This window comes from Apium graveolens, chromosome 6, assembly GCF_009905375.1.
Source record: "Apium graveolens cultivar Ventura chromosome 6, ASM990537v1, whole genome shotgun sequence".
Lineage (NCBI taxonomy): Eukaryota > Viridiplantae > Streptophyta > Magnoliopsida > Apiales > Apiaceae > Apium > Apium graveolens.
The window spans coordinates 45796559-45805776 of record NC_133652.1 but is presented as its reverse complement, the minus strand read 5'-3'; positions in this window follow the sequence as shown (position 1 = coordinate 45805776).

Below are 9218 nucleotides of genomic sequence, written 5' to 3'. Positions count from 1 at the left end.
ATATCAAGATGATTGAGTTAGATTCTAACGTCCCTGTTAGAGCAATAAGGTCAGATAATAGGACAGAATTCAAGAATGCACTTCTCAATAGATTCTGTACAGACAAAGGGATTACCAGACAATTTTCAGCTCCTAGAACTCCTCAGCAAAATGGAGTGGTAGAAAGGAAGAATCGTACATTGATTGAAGCTGCAAGAACGATGTTAAGTGAATCAGGTCTTCCAATGTACTTTTGGGCTGAAGCTGTCAATACTGCATGTTATACTCAGAATCGAACTCTAATCATCAAAGACTTCATGAAAACTCCTTATGAGATTTTGAATGAACAGAAACCTTCTATCAAATACTTTCATGTATTTGGTGCCAGATGCTTCGTGCTCAAGGATGGAGATGATCGTCGTGGTAAGTTCGAGGCAAAGGCATATGAGGGTATTTTTGTTGGATATGGAAGAAGATCATATAGAGTGTATATCATTGATCAACACAAAGTAACTGAAAGTGTCAATGTTACATTTGATGACACTAAACTCCCAAGTATCCAAACTGAAAATCCTTCTGAGAAACTGAAGTTTGATGATACGTCAGATTCAGAATCAGAACATGGTCAAGTACCTGAGGTTGTTGCTGGTGAAGAACCTGTTAATCCTGATGATACTCAAGGTAATAGTGATGGAAACTTTGGCAACAATGGAGATACCACTGCTACTGACGGAGAATCTTCAAGTCAACATGGCAACAACTCAGGGGGAGATGCTGAAGGATCATCTAGTAGGACACAACATCACAATGAATTTCAAGGCGAATCATCAAGATCAAATCTTCCAAGACAGACTGTCTGGAATAAAGCTCACCCTTTTGAGTTGATTATTGGTGATCCAAATGTTGAAGTCAGAACTAGACGTGCTACTCAAAATGAGTGTCTGTTCTCAGGATTTCTTTCTGAGATGGAACCTAAGAAAATTGAAGAAGCACTGACTGATCCAGATTGGGTGATTGCTATGCAAGATGAACTCAATCAGTTTGAAAGTCAACAAGTCTGGAAACTGGTACCTAGGCCTGTACACAAGAAAGCTGTTGGTACTAGGTGGGTATTCAGGAATAAACTAGATGAAGATGGTGTGGTTACAAGAAACAAGGCAAGACTGGTAGCTAAAGGGTATTCTCAAGCTGAAGGCATTGATTATGATGAAACCTATGCTCCAGTGGCTAGACTTGAGGCCATCAGGATATTTCTGGCATTCGCAGCATTTTCAAACTTTAAAGTTTATCAAATGGATGTCAAGAGCGCCTTTCTGAATGGAAAGCTGGATGAAGAGGTATATGTAGAGCAACCTCCTGGTTTTGAAGATCCAGATCATTTGGATTTTGTCTTCTTTCTTTTCAAGGCTATCTATGGGCTAAAACAGTCTCCAAGAAAATGGTATGACACTCTCTCTGAATTTCTTATTGAAAATAGCTTTATTAGAGGTGTCATAGACAAAACTCTCTTTTCTAAAACACATAAGAAGGATACTATATTAGTCCAAGTCTATGTGGATGATATAATATTTGGGTCTACTAATGATAATCTCTGTAAGAGATTTGCTAAGTTAATGCACAGCAAGTTTGAAATGAGCATGATGGGAGAGCTGAAGTTCTTTCTTGGATTACAAGTAAATCAAAGGTTAGATGGAACATTTATTTGTCAATCCAAGTATCTCAAGGAACTCCTCAAAAAGTACAATCTAGAGGATTCTGCATCAGCAAGGACTCCATCAACTACAGCTGTCAAGCTTGGACCATGTGAAAACTCCATTAAGGTAGATGTCACAAGCTACAGAGGTATGATTGGCTCGTTACTCTATCCTACTGCAAGTAGACCAGATATTATGTATGCTACATGTTTATGTGCAAGGTTCCAAGCGGATCCTAGAGATATTCATCTCGTTGCTGTTAAACGAATCTTAAGATATCTTAAGGGAACACCAAATCTAGGTATTTGGTACCCTAAAGAATCTGGTTTTAACCTTGTTGGATATACAGATTCAGATTACGCAGGAAGTGTTGTTGATAGGAAAAGCACCTCAGGAAGTTGTCAATTCCTAGGAAGCAGGCTAGTCTCATGGTACAGCAAGAAACAGCAAACAGTTTCCAACTCAACGGCCGAGGCTGAATATATTGCTGCTGGAAGCTGCTGTGCTCAGATCTTGTGGATTAGGAACCAACTCCGAGACTATGGCTCTGTATTGAACAAGATTCCTATTTTATGTGACAATACAAGTGCAATAGCCATCACCAACAACCCTGTGCAGCACTCGAGGACAAAGCACATTGACATCAGGTATCATTTTATTAGAGAGCACGTCATGAATGGTACTGTTGAACTATTTTTTGTTCCAACAGAAGAACAAATAGCAGATATTTTCACTAAACCACTTGACGAATCCACATTTACCAGATTAGTTGGTAAATTGGGCATGTTGAATAGTTTTAGTGATTAATTTAGTTAATATCTAGGATCTGTTCTTGAATGAATTTACAAATGAATTTTTCATAAATGAAAAATTCATTTGCAAATTTATTTTATCATTTTATCATATTTCTTGCTTATTTCTATGTAATATATATTATCTTATCTATTTTTATTTTCCCTACTTGTTAATTTAAAATATCTCAGAATATTTTATTTCCTCTAAAAATATTTTACTATGAATTTTATTTGCTAAAATTCAATAGAAATCTATTTTTAGAATAAAAATAATAAATTCTGATATATTGTCTTTGTTTCTGTAAATATTATAAGTCTGTATTTCAGTTTTACTATTTTGTAAATATTTTCTGATATTTTTACTAAGTTATATAAGTCTTTATAAATTTATATATGTGTGTGTTTCTGTGTTTAAAGCTGATATGACAATCGGCAAGACAATTGAAATTGTCTTGCTGAAAGTCATTTCAGTTTAAATTTTGTTTATTATATTATTCAGTACAGTTTTATACTGGCAAGACAATCGGTATGACTATCAATTGTCTTGCCAGTTATAAACCATATATATAATTATTTTCCTTTTATTATTATACTGGTATGACAATCGGTATGACTATCAGATTGTCATACCAGTTATAATTTTAGTATTTATTCTATTTTTTCTTTTCCTTCTTTTGCCTGGTATGACAATCGGTATGACAATCCAGGATTGTCATACCAGCTGTCATATAAAGGAGCTTGTTTGTTTTTTTTTAAAACCATTTCAACGGTTCATTTTTTTTAAGTCGAACAGTTTTATCTCTTCTCTCTCTTCGAACTAAAACCAACGAATTGCTTCTTTCCTTGCTCGAGTTTTTACTCAGCAAACTGAATCTTCACTCCTGTGATATATACTTACATATATATACATACAGGAGTGCTGTCAAAATTTTCAAATTTTTTATATATATATCAGTTTGCCCCTTCAAATTCAATTTGTGTTTGTTGATTTTGAACCTTTTTTTATTTTTATTTTAATTTCTGATTTGTGTCTTTTGGCTTTTCAAAACTGCGTTTGTGAGTTAAGAATTTTAACGAGATACATTTCTGTCTAAATTTTTCGATTATAATTAATTTAATTCGAATTATTAAATTAATTTAATTAATTCAAATTTTCTTAATCTTATTCTTAAAATTCTGAAAGCGTGTGTCTTATTATTATTTTAAATGGCTCTCAATTTCCAAATTGTCGCGCATAATCAAGTTGGTTATTTTAATCCGGAAAAATGTGATGTTGAAAAATTTAAGCCATGGATTAGATTTTTAAATGACCATTCGATTGTTAGCTCTGCTATTAAATCAAATGTGATTTTAAACGTCGATCTACTTAGACTGATTTGCACAACCTCTACTGTGGCCGATGATTCAAAATCTTTTTCATTCACCGTCGCAAACACACAGTATGTAGTTGATGAAACAGTCGTCAATCGTGCGTTAAATTTTCCACTAGACAATTTCTGTAATTTACCCTCTGAAAATGATATCACAAATTTTTTCAATGCTATTCACTATCAGGGGGTGATCAATTTAACCAAACTTTCTAAATCAAATTTGGTGTCTGAATGGGATATTTTCTTCGATACACTTTCCAAAGTGTTTGCCAACTGCACAAAATCCAATTTTCATAACATCACTTCCACTCTGCAGTATATTGGTCTTGCGGTTGTTTTCAATCAAGGATCAATTTTGGCAAACTACTTTTTCCCATTCTCTTGAGACGTCTAACTTCTGCTTTACGTGATCATTCTACAAATCGCAGGGTATCATGTTACTATGCTCGTTTTCTCATGCTTATAGCAGATCATCTTCTCACACCTGAACACAAAGCCCTTTTTGCTAACTCTGCAGTAACCGAACCCCCTCCAGTTAGCAAAAAGATTTACACTCGCCAAGACACAACCTTCAAATTCATGCAAGTTCCAGTACTTGTATCTGCTTTCATGGCCACTTATATTCCTTTACCTATTTTCAATCTTCCCGGCCATGAACAGCAACCTCAACCTCCAGTGGTTCAAGCCACCCAGGCTCCTCCAACATCAGATGCTCTTCCATTACAGGTAGTAATTCCTCACTCTCACTCTCTTCCTACTTCTGTTGAAAGACCCCCAGTGGTTGATAGGGCTGACCATGAAGTTGTAGAACCACAGCTTCAATCCCAGGTCATAGAGCCAAACACAGAGTCACATTCTATCTCAACCTTTCCCCCACTGTCTAAAATGTTACCCAGAAGATTACTAGGAAGTAGTACATTGTTAAATATGAGTGAACCCTCAGCTCTGCCTCCTCCTAAGAAAAGAAGAACATATTCTGAGGCATCTGAAAGCCCATCCTTGTCCTCCCAACAGGACATGGACTTTGAAATGGCCAATGAACAGTTACTAGAGGCATTCTCTCAACAGGATGCATCTATTGAAATTCGCCATAGGGCCATGGCATCTTGTACTGAGTCAAGCACAATTCCATTACTCACAATGGAACCATACACTTCCCCAGATCATACTCAGGACACACAGCGAGGAGTGCACGTAGAGTCGGTTACAGTGCCTGCCATAGTTACGGCAGAAGAGCAGTCACATGCTTCAGAGGGAAAATCTGACTCTCCGCCATCTTTAATAGAGTCATTTTCTCCCCTCCCAGATCCAACACCTCTGGCTCCCTTATGGGATTCTCCACTCGCAGATTTATCTGGAGAAAGTGGAGGGCAACTCGGTCAATCTATCCCTGAAGCAATTCAGACATCTATTCCAAAAGATTTGATAGTATTGACCGAGGATCGGGACTCGCGAATTCCCATTGCACCACCACTGACCTCTCTTGAAGAGGCTAGGGTGATTTTTAATGCAGGTACAAAAGAACAGCAACAGGAAGACTCCTCACGAGCAATTATATTGAGAGAAACACATGCACGTGAGGTGAGTGAACCAAACACGAGTGAAATTCAGGTGAGAGCACACACAGACACTGATACTGTAAACCTGTTAGCTCAGATTGCTGCCCTAAAAGAAGAACTTGCTAAAAGCCAAGCTGAAGCTCAAGCATTCAAAGCACAAGTGGTTGAACGGTCTTCTTCTTCCACCTCTGTCAACAATCAGCTTGCAATCATAAGGAATGACATCTCAGATCTAAAGACCACTGTAATACCAAAGCTCAATTCTATTCAGGACACTCCAACTTTATCAGCTGATGACATATCCAACTTCTGCTCTCTACACACAAGAATGACTTCTCTTGAAGACCTCGTTGAGATGAATCATTCACTGGACTCCTCAAGATTTCTAAAGATAGAGACGGGCATGGAACATCTCAATGAAGGGATGAAGCACCTATATTTCATGATCAAGAATTCTCATTGCCCTAATGAAGAACAAAGAACTTATTTTAAAGGACCGTCTGGTGGAGGATCAGGCTCTGGAGGTGATGGAGGTTCCAAAGGAAAGTCAGTAGAGGATCCCTCAACTAAGGGGGAGAAGAAAGGAAGTAGTGCCAAAGGGAAAGAAAAAGATACCTCTGCTGGAAACAAAGGAAAGGCTGATGATGTCTACTACAGTGGAGAACATGATGACTTTGATATTTTTGACATTCCCACTAAACCAGTTCAGGAAGATAAAGATGGGTTATTTGAAGCTGAAGAGGAAAGTGATTTTGGAGAATGGGAAGAAGAAGCTCAAGTGGATCCTATGTTTGAGAAAGAATTTCAGAAGGAGCAGTTAGAGATGAAAAGAAAAGAAGCTGAACTCAAGAAGGTCTCTCAGATCATTGACATGAGAAAAGACATTCAAAGAACAGAAACTCTTCAAAAGCAACGTCTTCATGACATTAAGGCTCAAGAAAGGAGAAGAGATGTCAGACTAAAGATTGGTGAAAAATGGGATGAAGCTAGGAGAGTACTTGATATGCCTCAGCTGAGCACTAACAATGATAGGCAGTTCTTACATCTTCTTGACAAGCTGGAAATCTCAAATCCTAACAATGACATGTACATGAATGCTATCAAGACTGAAGTCTCAAGGATCACAGCTGCTTTTGATAGATCCCTAAATGAGATGAGCATTTTTGTATATTGTCAGAGTGAAGGATCATTCAAGGTGTCACTTCATCTATTTGAGAATCGTTCTTTGTCAGAGATTTGGGTTCTTTTAAACAAAGTCAAAAGAAGCTCAGAATTGAATGAAGTTCTTCGAGAAAGGCTTAAAGAGTTTGCCAGCAGGGCTAGTCCTCAAGTGGTCAACAATCCTCATCGGGTGAGATTCTTTAAGTCTGATTGTCTTCAAATCTGTCAGCTAGATGTACAATCTCTTAAAGACTACTCAGCTAAGCATCTGGTCTGGATGGAACATCATTTGAGAACTGCTGGATATTCATCCATGTTGAAGACTCAAGCTGCTGACTTGATTCAAGCTTATTGTGAAAAGAATGTTAAAAGATACAATCAACTCAAGAATAAGCTGAAGTCAGACCAGCAAGCTTCACTTCAGAAAAGGATCGTGTCTTTGACAAGGAATTGCTTCAAGATTTAGAAGAAGGTGAAGTCAGAAGAGAAGACAACTGAAGTCAATTAGCTCAAAACTCAATGTAATATGATTAGAGCTTTATGAATCAAGATAGTCTAATGTAGTTATATGTTCAGGCTAGAGGAACATCTATCTTGTATTCACTTGTAAATTTCATTTGGAATCTGGAAAATGTTAAATATAATCCAGAACTTTTCTGCTATTTACTTTACATTACTGTTTATATCTTTTTCTTATTTGTTAGTTGAGTTATCCTCTAGGTATTTGTTGTTATTGTCTAACAAGCAAATAGGGGGAGATTGAAAGGCATATGTCATAGCCTACTCGTTTATTCGAGTATTTAACTCAACTCAAATAAGAATGTAATAAGTAAATAGTGGATCAATCGTCAGAGAGATCTCACAATGTAACATCTGTCAAAGAATAAAGAAACATTGTTCATCTGCAGACTTGAAGATTCACTGGAAGAAGTTCAAGAATTTGATCATGCCTCAGTGATATAAATCAAGATCATGGATTTAATCAAGTGACAGAGATCTCGTCAGGGTATCATTTATTACAAGGATTCAATCAGAATATCAAAGTCAAGACATGAAGAAACGTCACGGAAGTTAGTCACTCATGAACCAGACAGTACATCGAGTGTCAACATTGAAGTGGCGGAATTGATTCATAAGTCTCAGTGACTTTCAGAAGATTGTCAGAAGAATGGATGCTGCTCAGGGTTAGTATTAATTCTCTATTAATTAATTAAGTCATATAATTTAATTAAGAAAATAAATTATATCTGCAAAGATTAATTTATTGATTAATTGAATTAAATTGATTAATTAATTTAGAATTAATATTAAGGATTTACAAGATTTTAATTGGTTTAAAATCTGCTTAAATTCAGCAAGACAATTCATTTGAACTAGTATGACAATCGGTATGACAATTGATAGTCATACCGAAAGTCATGCCAATACATTTAATTGTCTTATTAGAATTTCTGTTTAGATTAAAATCTGTTATTAATTCAGCAAGACAATTTATTTGAACTAATATGACAATCGGTATGACAATCAATAGTCATACCGAAAGTCTTGCTAGCTCATTTTAATTGTCTTGCTAGTTGTAAATATTGTCATACCGAAAGTCTTGCTGGCCAAAGAAGATTGTCATGCCAGTACATGTTTACATTCGGCTGTTTGATAAAAAGGAGCAGAAGTCTATTATTTCACTAGCAATCAAACAGAACACAAACTCAAGAACAAAAAGAAAAAGGAGCAGAAAAATATTTCATCTCATCTGCAACTTCAAGATCAATTTCTAGATTGTAAAGTTAAATCCAATCAACTAGAAATACTTATCTTGTTCTTGTGTATCAATCTAGCGGATTAAAATCCCTAGAACTTAATCTCAAATCGCATTTAGCATTTGATCTTTTAATTACAAAAATAGAAAAAGTTCATGTCGAATTTATTCTAGATTTGTAATAATTGATTTGAGATTAATCCCTTGTAACCGATACCGTAGTTGTAACACCTTTCAAGTTTAATAAAAGTTTTATTTAACTTGAATTTTGTTTCACAATTTTATTCCGCATTTTATTCGACTAAACGGTATTGTTTGCATTCAACCCCCCCTTCTACAAATAAATTGGGACCTAACATTCTTCAAAGAAATCCACATGATAAACTCTGTCACAGATTTGACTTATACTCAACAGATTGTGTTTAAGTCATGAGACAAGAACTACTGATTCAATGATGACATTCCCAAGATTGATCCTGCCATATCCTGGAGTTTTTCCCATGTTGCCATCTCCATAAGAAACTCCTGGGCTAGCTTTCTCCACAAAGTCTGATAGCAGGGCTTTATTTCCAGTCATATGCCCTGAACATCCACTGTCCAGAACTAGGATATTCTTCCTGTTGCCCTGCAATCACAAAGACCACTAATGGTTAGTTTTAAGGACCCAGACTTGCTTGGATCATTTGGCCTTATTAAGTTTGTTAGCATTTGCAGCGAATTTAACATCAAAGTTTATGCTAACATTTTTCTTATCAGATTTTATAGTATCAGACTTTGCATCATACTTTACACTAGAAAAAATTAAAGTAACTTTCTTCAAAGAAGGTTTTATGTGATAATAATCATAGTACAAACTATGATATTCCTTACAAGTATAAATGGAATGCCATATACTACCACAATGA